Source organism: Procambarus clarkii, chromosome 32, assembly GCF_040958095.1.
Source record: "Procambarus clarkii isolate CNS0578487 chromosome 32, FALCON_Pclarkii_2.0, whole genome shotgun sequence".
NCBI classification, from domain to species: Eukaryota; Metazoa; Arthropoda; class Malacostraca; order Decapoda; family Cambaridae; genus Procambarus; species Procambarus clarkii.
The window spans coordinates 39,003,351-39,017,346 of NC_091181.1; the positions used below are offsets into that span (position 1 = coordinate 39,003,351).

The following is a 13,996-nucleotide window of genomic DNA, read 5'->3' on the forward strand; positions in this document are numbered from 1 at the left end:
GGGATGTTTGGGATATTTTGAAAACTGCAGGGGGGTTTGGGCAAAATGTGACCCACTGCCGCTTTCAGTAATTAGCATATTTTTGGTATAGAAATTCGGAATTTCAAACTGCGAATAGGTGCAGCGAGCCAGAATTTGGGTCCAAAATATGGCTCAGGTATCGAATTTGGGATGTTTGGGATATTTTGAAAACTGCAGGGGGGTTTGGGCAAAATGTGACCCACTGCCGCTTTCAGTAATTGGCATATTTTCGATACAAAAAGTCGGAATTTCAAACTGCGAATAGGTGCAGAGAGCCAGAATTTGGGTCCAAAATATGGCTCAGGTATCGAATTTGAGATGTTTGGGATATTATGAAAACTGCAAGGGGGATTATGGCAAAATGTGACACACTGCCGCTTGCAGTAATTGGCATATTTGCGGTATAAAAATTCGGAATTTCAAACTGCGAATAGGTGCAGCGAGCCAGAATTTGGGTCCAAAATATGACTCAGGTATCGAATTCGGGATGTTTTGGATATTTTGAAAACTGCATGGTTGTTTGGGCAAAATGTGACCCACTGCCGCTTTCAGTAATTGGCATTTTTTCGGTATAAAAAGTCGGAATTTCAAACTGCGAATAGGTGCAGAGAGCCAGAATTTGGGTCCAAAAAATGGATCAGGAATCGAATTTGGGATGTTTGGGATATTTTGAAAACTGCAGGGGGGGGGGGGAGCAAAATGTGACCCACTGCCGCTTACAGTAATTGGCATATTTTCGGTATAAAAATTCGGAATTTCAAACTACGAATAGGTGCAGTGAGCCAGAATTAGGGTCCAAAATATGGCTCAGGTATGGAATTTGGGATGTTTGGGATATTTTGAAAACTGGAGGGGGGTTTGAGCAAAATGTGACCCACTGCCGCTTTCAGTAATTGGCATATTTTCGGTATAAAAATTCGGAATTTCAAACTTCGAATAGGTGCAGAGAGCCAGAATTTGGGTCCAAAATATGGCTCAGGTATCGAATTTGGGATGTTTGGGATATTTTGAAAACTGCAGGGGGGTTTGGGCAAAATGTGACCTAATGCCGCTTTCAGTAATTGGCATATTTTCGGTACAAAAAGTCGGAATTTCAAACTGCGAATAGGTGCAGAGAGCCAGAATTTGGGTCCAAAATATGGCTCAGGTATGGAATTTGGGATGTTTGGGATATTTTGAAAACTGCATGGGGGTTTGGGCAAAATGTGACCCACTGCCGCTTTCAGTAACTGGCATATTTTCGGTACAAAAAGTCGGAATTTCAAACTGCGAATAGGTGCAGAGAGCCAGAATTTGGGTCCAAAATATGGCCCAGGTATGGAATTTGGGATGTTTGGGATATTTTGAAAACTGTAGGGGGGTTTGGGCAAACTGTGACCCACTGCCGCTTTCAGTAATTGGCATATTTTCGGTATAAAAATTCAGAATTTCAAACTGCGAATAGGTGCAGCGAGCCAGAATTAGGGTCCAGAATATGGCTCAGGTATGGAATTTGGGATGTTTGGGATATTTGGAAAACTGCAGGGGGGTTTGGGCAAAATGTGACCCACTGCCGCTTTCAGTAATTGGCATGTTTTCGGTATAAAAAGTCGGAATTTCAAACTGCGAATAGGTGCAGAGAGCCAGAATTTGGGTCCAAAATAAGGCTCAGGTATCGAATTTGGGATGTTTGGGATATTTTGAAAACTGCAGGGGGGTTTGGGCAAAATGTGACCCACTGCCGGTTTCAGTAATTTGGATATTTTCGGTACAAAAAGTCGAAATTTCAAACTGCGACTAGGTGCAGAGAGCCAGAATTTGGGTCCAAAATATGGCTCAGGTTTGGAATTTGGAATGTTTGGGATATTTTGAAAACTGCAGGGGGGTTTGGGCAAAATGTGACCCACTACCGCTTTCAGTAATTGGCATTTTTTTGGTATAAAAAGTCGGAATTTCCAACCGCGAATAGGTGCAGCGAGCCAGAATTTGGGTCCAACATATGGCTCAGTTATCGAATTTGGGATGTTTGGGATATTTTGAAAACTGCAGGGGGGTTTGGGCAAAATGTGACCCACTGCCGCTTTAAGTAATTGGCATATTTTCGGTATAAAAATTCGGAATTTCAAACTGCGAATAGGTGCAGCGAGCCAGAATTTGGGTCCAAAATATGGCTCAGGTATGGAATTTGGGATGTGTGGGTTATTGTGAAAACTGCAGGGGGGGTTTGGGCAAAATGTGACCCACTGCCGCTTTCAGTAATTGGCATATTTTCGGTATAAAAATTCGGAATTTCAAACTGCGAATAGGTGCAGAGAGCCAGAATTTGGGTTCAAAATATGGCTCAGGTATCGAATTTGGGATGTTTGTGATATTTTGAAAACTGCAGGGGGGTTTCGGCAAAATGTGACCCACTGCCACTCTCAGTAATTGGCATATTTTCGGTACAAAAAGTCGGAATTTCAAACTGCAAATAGGTGCAGAGAGCCAGAATTTGGGTTCAAAATATGGCTCAGGTATCGAATTTGGGATGTTTGGGATATTTTGAAAACTGCAGGGGGGTTTGGGCAAAATGTGACCCACTGCCGCTTTCAGTAATTGGCATATTTTCGGTATAAAAATTTGGAATTTCAAACTGCGAATAGGTGCAGCGAGCCAGAATTTGGGCCAAAATATGGCTCAGGTATCGAATTTGAGATGTTTGGGATATTTTGAAAACTGCTGGGGGGTTTGGGCAAAATGTGACCCACTGCCGCTTTCAGTAATTGGCATATTTTTGGTATAAAAATTCAGAATTTCAAACTGCGAATAGGTGCAGCGAGCCAGAATTTTGGTCCAAAATATGACTCAGGTATTGAATTTGGGATGTTTGGGATATTTTGAAAACTGCAGGGGGGTTTGGGCAAAATGTGACCCGCTGCCGCTTTCAGTAATTGGCATATTTTCGGTATAAAAATTAGGAATTTCAAACTGCGAATAGGTGCAGAGAGCCAGAATTTGGGTCCAAAATATGGCTCAGGTATCGAATTAGGGAGATTTGAGATACTTTGAAAACTGCAGAGGGTTTGGGCAAAATGTGACCCACCGCCGCTCTCAGTAATTGGCATATTTTCGGTATAAAAATTCGGAATTTCAAACTGCGAATAGGTGCAGAGGGCCAGAATTTGGGTCCAAAATATGGCTCAGGTATCGAATTTGAGATGTTTAGGATATTTTGAAAACTGCAGGGGGGTTTGGGCGAAATGTGACCCACTGCTGCTTTCAGTAATTTTCATATTTTTGGTATAAAAATTCGGAATTTCAAACTGCGAATAGGTGCAGCGAGCCAGAATTTGGGTCCAAAATATGGCTCAGGTATGAAATTTGGGATGTTTGGGATATTTTGAAAACTGCATGGGGGTTTGGGCAAAATGTGACCCACTGCCGCTTTCAGTAACTGGCATATTTTCGGTACAAAAAGTCGGAATTTCAAACTGCGAATAGGTGCAGAGAGCCAGAATTTGGGTCCAAAATATGGCCCAGGTATGGAATTTGGGATGTTTGGGATATTTTGAAAACTGTAGGGGGGTTTGGGCAAAATGTGACCCACTGCCGCTTTCAGTAATTGGCATATTTTCGGTATAAAAATTCGGAATTTCAAACTGCGAATAGGTGCAGCGAGCCAGAATTTGGGTCCAAAATATGGCTCAGGTATGGAATTTGGGATGTTTGGGATATTTGGAAAACTGAAGGGGGGTTTGGGCAAAATGTGACCCACTGCCGCTTTTTGTAATTGGCATATTTTCGGTATTTAAAGTCGGAATTTCAAACTGCGAATAGGTGCAGAGAGCCAGAATTTGGGTCCAAAATAAGGCTCATGTATCGAATTTGGGATGTTTGGGATATTTTGAAAACTGCAGGGGGGTTTTGGCAAAATGTGACCCACTGCCGGTTTCAGTAATTTGGATATTTTCGGTACAAAAAGTCAGAATTTCAAACTGCGAATAGGTGCAGAGAGCCAGAATTTGGGTCCAAAATATGGCTTAGGTTTCGAATTTGGGATGTTTGGGATATTTTGAAAACTGCAGGGGGATTTGGGCAAAATGTGACCCACTACCGCTTTCAGTAATTGGCATTTTTTTGGTATGAAAAGTCGGAATTTCCAACCGCGAATAGGTGCAGCGAGCCAGAATTTGGGTCCAAAATATGGCTCAGTTATCGAATTTGGGATGTTTGGGATATTTTAAAAACTGCAGGGGGGTTTGGGCAAAATGTGACCCACTGCCGATTTCAGTAATTGGCATATTTTCGGTATAAAAATTCGGATTTTCAAACTGCGAATAGGTGCAGAGAGCCAGAATTTGGGTCCAATATATGGCTCAGGTATCGAATTTGGGATGTTTGGGATATTTTGAAAACTGCAGGGGGGTTTGGGCAGAATGTGACCCACCGCCGCTTTCAATAATTGATATATTTTTGGTATAAAAAGTCGGAATTTCAAACTGCGAATAGGTGCAGCGAGCCAGAATTTGGGTCCAAAATATGGCTCAGGTATCGAATTTCAGATGTTTGGGATATTTTGAAAACTGCAGGGGGGTGTGGGCAAAATGTGACCCACTGCCGCTTTCAGCAATTGGCATATTTTCGGTATAAAAATTCGGAATTTCAAACTGCGAATAGGGGCAGCGAGCCAGAATTTGGGTCCAAATTATGGCTCAGGTATCGAATTTGGGATGTTTGGGATATGTTGAAAACTGCAGGGGTGTTTGGGCAAAATGTGACCCACTGCCGCTCTCAGTAATTGGCATATTTTCGGTACAAAAATTAGGAATTTCAAACTGCGAATAGGTGCAGAGAGCCAGAATTTGGGTTCAAAATATGGATCAGGTATCGAATTTGGGATGTTTGGGATATTTTGAAAACTGCAGGGGGGGTTTGGGCAAAATGTGACCCACTGCCGCTTTCAGTAATTGGCATATTTTCGATACAAAAAGTCGGAATTTCAAACTGCGAATAGGCGCAGAGAGCCAGAATTTGGGTCCAAAATATGGCTCAGGTACCGAATTTGGGATGTTTGGGATATTTTGAAAACTGAAGGGGGGATTGGGCAAAATGTGACCCACTGCCGCTTTCAGTAATTGGCATATTTTCGGTACAAAAATTCGGAATTTCAAACTGCGAATAGGTGCAGCGAGCCAGAATTTGGGTCCAAAATATGGCTCAGGTATCGAATTTGGGATGTTTGGGATATTTTGAAAACTGAAGGGGGGATTGGGCAAAATGTGACCCACTGCCGCTTTCAGTAATTGGCATTTTTTCGGTATAAAAAGTCGGAATTTCAAACTGCGAATAGGTGCAGAGAGCCAGAATTTGGGTCCAAAAAATGGATCAGGAATCGAATTTGGGATGTTTGGGATATTTTGAAAACTGCAGGGGGGGGGGGGGGCAAAATGTGACCCACTGCCGCTTACAGTAATTGGCATATTTTCGGTATAAAAATTCGGAATTTCAAACTACGAATAGGTGCAGCGAGCCAGAATTAGGGTCCAAAATATGGCTCAGGAATGGAATTTGGGATGTTTGGGATATTTTGAAAACTGGAGGGGGGTTTGTGCAAAATGTGACCCACTGCCGCTTTCAGTAATTGGCATATTTTCGGTATAAAAATTCGGAACTTCAAACTTCGAATAGGTGCAGAGAGCCAGAATTTGGGTCCAAAATATGGCTCAGGTATCGAATTTGGGATGTTTGGGATATTTTGAAAACTGCAGGGGGGTTTGGGCAAAATGTGACCTACTGCCGCTTTCAGTAATTGGCATATTTTCGGTACAAAAAGTCGGAATTTCAAACTGCGAATAGGTGCAGAGAGCCAGAATTTGGGTCCAAAATATGGCTCAGGTATCGAATTTGGGATGTTTGGGATATTTTGAAAACTGCAGGGGGGTTTGGGCAAAATGTGACACACTGCCTCTTTCAGTAATTGGCATTTTTTTGGTATAAAAATTCGGAATTTCAAACTGCGAATAGGTGCAGCGAGCCAGAATTTGGGTCCAAAATATGGCTCAGGTATGGAATTTGGGATGTTTGGGATATTTTGAAAACTGCATGGGGGTTTGGGCAAAATGTGACCCACTGCCGCTTTCAGTAATTGGCATTTTTTCGGTTTAAAAAGTAGGAATTTCAAACTGCGAATAGGTGCAGAGAGCCAGAATTTGGGTCCAAAATATGGCTCAGGAATCGAATTTTGGATGTTTGGGATATTTTGAAAACTGCAGAGGGGTTTGGGCAAAATGTGACCCACTGCCGCTTTCAGTAACTGGCATATTTTCGGTATAAAAAGTCGGAATTTCAAACTGCGAATAGGTGCAGCGAGCCAGAATTAGGGTCCAAAATATGGCTCAGGTATGGAATTTGGGATGTTTGGGATATTTGAAAAACTGCAGGGGGGTTTGGGCAAAATGTGACCCACTGCCGCTTTCAGTAATTGGCATATTTTCGGTATAAAAAGTCGGAATTTCAAACTGCGAATAGGTGCAGAGAGCCAGAATTTGGGTCCAAAATAAGGCTCAGGTATCGAATTTGGGATGTTTGGGATATTTTGAAAACTGCAGGGGGGTTTGGGCAAAATGTGACCCACTGCCGCTTTCAGTAATTTGGATATTTTCAGTACAAATTCGGAATTTCAAACTGCGAATAGGTGCAGAGAGCCAGAATTTGGGTCCAAAATATGGCTCAGGTTTCGAATTTGGGATGTTTGGGATATTTTGAAAACTGCAGGGGGGTTTGGGCAAAATGTGACACATTGCCGCTTTCAGTAATTGGCATATTTTCGGTATAAAAATTCGGATTTTCAAACTGCGAATAGGTGCACGGAGCCAGAATTTGGGTCCAAAATGTGGCTCAGGTATCGAATTTGGGATGTTTGGGATATTTTGAAAACTGCAGGGGGGTTTGGGAAAATGTGACCCACTGCCTCTTTCAGTAATTGGCATATTATCGGTATAAAAAGTCGGAATTTCAAACTGCGAATAGGTGCAGAGAGCCAGAATTAGGGTCCAAAGTATGGCCCAGGTATGGAATTTGGGATGTTTGGGATATTTTGAAAACTGTAAGGGGGTTTGGGCAAACTGTGACCCACTGCCGCTTTCAGTAATTGGCATATTTTCGGTATAAAAATTCGGAATTTCAAACTGCGAATAGGTGCAGCGAGCCAGAATTAGGGTCCAAAATATGGCTCAGGTATGGAATTTGGGATGTTTGGGATATTTGGAAAACTGCAGGGGGGTTTGGGCAAAATGTGACCCACTGCCGCTTTCAGTAATTGGCATGTTTTCGGTATAAAAAGTCGGAATTTCAAACTGCGAATAGGTGCAGAGAGCCAGAATTTGGGTCCAAAATAAGGCTCAGGTATCGAATTTGGGATGTTTGGGATATTTTGAAAACTGCAGGGGGGTTTGGGCAAAATGTGACCCACTGCCGGTTTCAGTAATTTGGATATTTTCGGTACAAAAAGTCGAAATTTCAAACTGCGACTAGGTGCAGAGAGCCAGAATTTGGGTCCAAAATATGGCTCAGGTTTGGAATTTGGAATGTTTGGGATATTTTGAAAACTGCAGGGGGGTTTGAGCAAAATGTGACCCACTACCGCTTTCAGTAATTAGCATTTTTTTGGTATAAAAAGTCGGAATTTCCAACCGCGAATAGGTGCAGCGAGCCAGAATTTGGGTCCAAAATATGGCTCAGTTATCGAATTTGGGATGTTTGGGATATTTTGAAAACTGCAGGGGGGTTTGGGCAAAATGTGACCCACTGCCGCTTTAAGTAATTGGCATATTTTCGGTATAAAAATTCGGAATTTCAAACTGCGAATAGGTGCAGCGAGCCAGAATTTGGGTCCAAAATATGGCTCAGGTATGGAATTTGGGATGTGTGGGTTATTGTGAAAACTGCAGGGGTGTTTGGGCAAAATGTGACCCACTGCCTCTTTCAGTAATTGGCATATTTTCGTTATAAAAATTCGGAATTTCAAACTGCGAATAGTTGCAGAGAGCCAGAATTTGGGTTCAAAATATGGCTCAGGTATCGAATTTGGGATGTTTGGGATATTTTGAAAACTGCAGGGGGGTTTGGGCAAAATGTGACCCACTGCCACTCTCAGTAATTGGCATATTTTCGGTACAAAAAGTCGGAATTTCAAACTGCGAATAGGTGCAGAGAGCCAGAATTTGGGTTCAAAATATGGCTCAGGTATCGAATTTGGGATGTTAGGGATATTTTGAAAACTGCAGGGGGGTTTGGGCAAAATGTGACCCACTGCCGCTTTCAGTAATTGGCATATTTTCGGTATAAAAATTCGGAATTTCAAACTGCGAATAGGTGCAGCGAGCCAGAATTTGGGCCAAAATATGGCGCAGGTATCGAATATGAGATGTTTGGGATATTTTGAAAACTGCTGGGGGGTTTGGGCAAAATGTGACCCACTGCCGCTTTCAGTAATTGGCATATTTTTGGTATAAAAATTCAGAATTTCAAACTGCGAATAGGTGCAGCGAGCCAGAATTTTGGTCCAAAATATGACTCAGGTATCGAATTTGGGATGTTTGGGATATTTTGAAAACTGCATGGGGGTTTGGGCAAAATGTGACCCACTGCCGCTTTCAGTAATTGGCATATTTTCGGTACAAAAAGTCGGAATTTCAAACTGCGAATAGGTGCAGAGAGCCAGAATTTGGGTCCAAAATATGGCTCAGGTATCGAATTTGGGATGTTTGGGATATTTTGAAAACTGCAGGGGTGTTTGGGCAAAATGTGACCCACTGACGCTTTCAGTAATTGGCATTTTTTCGGTATAAAAAGTCGGAATTTCAAACTGCGAATAGGTGCAGAGAGCCAGAATTTGGGTCCAAAAAATGGATCAGGAATCGAATTTGGGATGTTTGGGATATTTTGAAAACTGCTGGGGGGGAGGGGGCAAAATGTGACCCACTGCCGCTTACAGTAATTGGCATATTTTCGGTATAAAAATTCGGAATTTCAAACTACGAATAGGTGCAGCGAGCCAGAATTAGGGTCCAAAGTATGGCTCAGGTATGGAATTTGGGATGTTTGGGATATTTTGAAAACTGGAGGGGGGTTTGAGCAAAATGTGACCCACTGCCGCTTTCAGTAATTGGCATATTTTCGGTATAAAAATTCGGAATTTCAAACTTCGAATAGGTGCAGAGAGCCAGAATTTGGGTCCAAAATATGGCTCAGGTATCGAATTTGGGATGTTTGGGATATTTTGAAAACTGCAGGGGGGTTTGGGCAAAATGTGACCTACTGCCGCTTTCAGTAATTGGCATATTTTCGGTACAAAAAGTCGGAATTTCAAACTGCGAATAGGTGCAGAGAGCCAGAATTTGGGTCCAAAATATGGCTCAGGTATCAAATTTGGGATGTTTGGGATATTTTGAAAACTGCAGGGGGGTTTGGGCAAAATGTGACCCACTGCCTCTTTCAGTAATTGGCATTTTTTTGGTATAAAAATTCGGAATTTCAAACTGCGAATAGGTGCAGCGAGCCAGAATTTGGGTCCAAAATATGGCTCAGGTATGGAATTTGGGATGTTTGGGATATTTTGAAAACTGCATGGGGGTTTGGGCAAAATGTGACCCACTGCCGCTTTCAGTAATTGGCATTTTTTCGGTTTAAAAAGTCGGAATTTCAAACTGCGAATAGGTGCAGAGAGCCAGAATTTGGGTCCAAAATAAGGCTCAGGTATCGAATTTGGGATGTTTGGGATATTTTGAAAACTGCAGGGGGGTTTGGGCAAAATGTGACCCACTGCCGCTTTCAGTAATTGGCATGTTTTCGGTATAAAAAGTCGGAATTTCAAACTGCGAATAGGTGCAGGGAGCCAGAATTTGGGTCAAAAATATGGCTCAGGAATCGAATTTTGGATGTTTGGGATATTTTGAAAACTGCAGAGGGGTTTGGGCAAAATGTGACCCACTGCCGCTTTCAGTAATTGGCATATTTTCGGTATAAAAATTCGGAATTTCAAACTGCGAATAGGTGCAGCGAGCCAGAATTAGGGTCCAAAATATGGCTCAGGTATGGAATTTGGGATGTTTGGGATATTTGGAAAACTGCAGGGGGGTTTGGGCAAAATGTGACCCACTGCCGCTTTCAGTAATTGGCATATTTTCGGTATAAAAAGTCGGAATTTCAAACTGCGAATAGGTGCAGAGAGCCAGAATTTGGGTCCAGAATATGGCTCAGGTTTCGAATTTGGGATGTTTGGGATATTTTGAAAACTGCAGGGGGGTTTGGTCAAAATGTGACCCACGACCGCTTTCAGTAATTTGCATTTTTTTGGTATAAAAAGTCGAAATTTCCAACCGCGAATAGGTGCAGCGAGCCAGAATTTGGGTCCAAAATATGGCTCAGGTATCGAATTTGGGATGTTTGGGATATTTTGAGAACTGCAGGGGGGTTTGGGCAAAATGTGTCCCACTGCCGGTTTCTGTAATTTTCATATTTTTGGTATAAAAATTCGGAATTTCAAACTGCAAATAGATGCAGCGAGCCAGAATTTGGGTCCAAAATATGGCTGAGGTATCGAATTTGGGATGTTTGGGATATTTTAAAAACTGCAGGGGGGTTTGGGCAAAATGTGACCCTCTGCCGCTTTCAGTAATTGGCATATTTTCGGTACAAAAAGTCGGAATTTCAAACTGCGAATAGGTGCAGAGAGCCAGAATTTGGGTCCAAAATATGGCTCAGGTATCGAATTTGGGATGTTTGGGATATTTTGAAAACTGCAGGGGGGTTTGGGCAAAATGTGACCCACTGCCGCTTTCAGTAATTGGCATATTTTCGGAACAAAAAGTCGGAATTTCAAACTGCGAATAGGTGCAGAGAGCCAGAGATTGGGTTCAAAATATGGCTCAGGTATCGAATTAGGGATGTTTGGGATATTTTGAAAACTGCAGGGGGGTTTGGGCAAAATGTGACCCACTGCCGCTTTCAGTAATTGGCATATTTTCGGTATAAAAATTCGGAATTTCAAACTGCGAATAGGTGCAGAGAGCCAGAATTTGGGTCCAAAATATGGCTCAGGTATCGAATTTGAGATGTTTGGGATATTTTGAAAACTGCAGGGGGGTTTGGGCAAAATGTGACCCACTGCCGCTTTCAGCAATTGGCATATTTTCGGTATAAAAATTCGGAATTTCAAACTGCGAATAGGTGCACCGAGCCAGAATTTGGGTCCAAAATATGGCTCAGGTATCGAATTTGGGATGTTTGGGATATTTTGAAAACTGCAGGGGGGTTTGGGCAAAATGTGACCCACTGCCTCTTTCAGTAATTGGCATATTGTCGGTATAAAAAGTCGGAATTTAAAACTGCGAATAGGTGCAGAGAGCCAGAATTTGGGTCCAAAATATGGCCCAGGTATGGAATTTGGGATGTTTGGGATATTTTGAAAACTGTAGGGGGGTTTGGGCAAACGGTGACCCACTGCCGCTTTCAGTAATTGGCATATTTTCGGTATAAAAACTCGGAATTTCAAACTGCGAATAGGTGCAGCGAGCCAGAATTAGGGTCCAAAATATGGCTCAGGTATGGAATTTGGGATGTTTGGGATATTTGGAAAACTGCAGGGGGGTTTGGGCAAAATGTGACACATTGCCGCTTTCAGTAATTGGCATGTTTTCGGTATAAAAAGTCGGAATTTCAAACTGCGAATAGGTGCAGAGAGCCTGTATTTGGGTCCAAATTAAGGCTCAGGTATCGAATTTGGGATGTTTAGGATATTTTGAAAACTGCAGGGGGGTTTGGGCAAAATGTGACCCACTGCCGCTTTCAGTAATTGGCATATTTTCGGTACAAAAAGTCGAAATTTCAAAATCTGACTAGGTGCAGAGAGCCAGAATTTGGGTCCAAAATATGGCTCAGGTTTGGAATTTGGAATGTTTGGGATATTTTGAAAACTGCAGGGGGGTTTGAGCAAAATGTGACCCACTACCGCTTTCAGTAATTGGCATTTTTTTGGTATAAAAAGTCGGAATTTCCAACCGCGAATAGGTGCAGCGAGCCAGAATTTGGGTCCAAAATATGGCTCAGTTATCGAATTTGGGATATTTGGGATATTTTGAAAACTGCAGGGGGGTTTGGGCAAAATGTGACCCACTGCCGCTTTAAGTAATTGGCATATTTTCGGTACAAAAAGTCGGAATTTCAAACTGCGAATAGGTGCCGAGAGCCAGAATTTGGGTCCAAAATATGGCTCAGTTATCGAATTTGGGATGTTTGGGATATTTTGAAAACTGCAGGGGGGTTTGGGCAAAATGTGACCCACTGCCGCTTTAAGGAATTGGCATATTTTCGGTATAAAAATTCGGAATTTCAAACTGCGAATAGGTGCAGCGAGCCAGAATTTGGGTCCAAAATATGGCTCAGGTACGGAATTTGGGATGTGTGGGTTATTGTGAAAACTGCAGGGGGGTTTGGGCAAAATGTGACCCACTGCCGCTTTCAGTAATTGGCATATTTTCGGTATAAAAATTCGGAATTTCAAACTGCGAATAGGTGCAGAGAGCCAGAATTTGGGTTCAAAATATGGCTCAGGTATCGAATTTGGGATGTTTGGGATATTTTGAAAACTGCAGGGGTGTTTGGGCAAAATGTGACCCACTGCCGCTTTCAGTAATTGGCATATTTTCGGTACAAAGAGTCGGAATTTCAAACTGCGAATAGGTGCAAAGAGCCAGAATTTGGGTTCAAAATATGGCTCAGGTATCGAATTTGGGATGTTTGAGATATTTTGAAAACTGCAGGGGGATTTGGGCAAAATGTGACCCACTGCCGCTTTCAGTAATTGGCATATTTTCGGTACAAAAAGTCGGAATTTCAAACTGCGAATAGGTGCAGCGAGCCAGAATTTGGGTCCAAAATATGGCTCAGGTATGGAATTTGGGATGTTTGGGATATTTTGAAAACTGCAGGGGGGTTTGGGCAAAATGTGACCCGCTGCCGCTTTCAGTAATTGGCATATTTTCGGTATAAAAATTAGGAATTTCAAACTGCGAATAGGTGCAGAGAGCCAGAATTTGGGTCCAAAATATGGCTCAGGTATCGAATTAGGGATGTTTGAGATATTTTGAAAACTGCAGGGAGGTTTGGGCAAAATGTGACCCACCGCCTCTCTCAGTAATTGGCATATTTTCGGTATAAAAATTCGGAATTTCAAACTGCGAATAGGTGCAGAGGGCCAGAATTTGGGTCCAAAATATGGCTCAGGTATCGAATTTGAGATGTTTAGGATATTTTGAAAACTCTAGGGGGGTTTGGGCAAAATGTGACCCACTGCTGCTTTCAGCATTTTTCATATTTTTGGTATAAAAATTCGGAATTTCAAACTGCGAATAGGTGCAGCGAGCCAGAATTTGGGTCCAAAATATGGCTCAGGTATCGAATTTGGGATGTTTGGGATATTTTGAAAACTGCATGGGGGTTTGGGCAAAATGTGACCCACTGCCGCTTTCAGTAACTGGCATATTTTCGGTACAAAAAGTCGGAATTTCAAACTGCGAATAGGTGCAGAGAGCCAGAATTTGGGTCCAAAATATGGCCCAGGTATGGAATTTGGGATGTTTGGGATATTTTGAAAACTGTAGGGGGGTTTGGGCAAAATGTGACCCACTGCCGCTTTCAGTAATTGGCATATTTTCGGTATAAAAATTCGGAATTTCAAACTGCGAATAGGTGCAGCGAGCCAAAATTAGGGTCCAAAATATGGCTCAGGTATGGAATTTGGGATGTTTGGGATATTTGGAAAACTGCAGGGGGGTTTGGGCAAAATGTGACCCACTGCCGCTTTTAGTAATTGGCATATTTTCGGTATTTAAAGTCGAAATTTCAAACTGCGAATAGGTGCAGAGAGCCAGAATTTGGGTCCAAAATAAGGCTCATGAATCGAATTTGGGATGTTTGGGATATTTTGAAAACTGCAGGGGGGTTTGGGCAAAATGTG

General features: G+C 42.4%; 1 protein-coding gene across 2 annotated transcripts in view; it reads right to left on the minus strand.

Moving 5' to 3' along the window:
* The window catches only part of LOC123759537 (nephrin), a 500,550-nt gene that overhangs the window by 193,261 nt on the left and 293,293 nt on the right, over positions 1 to 13,996 (minus strand). The gene's annotated exons all lie outside the window — the stretch shown is intronic.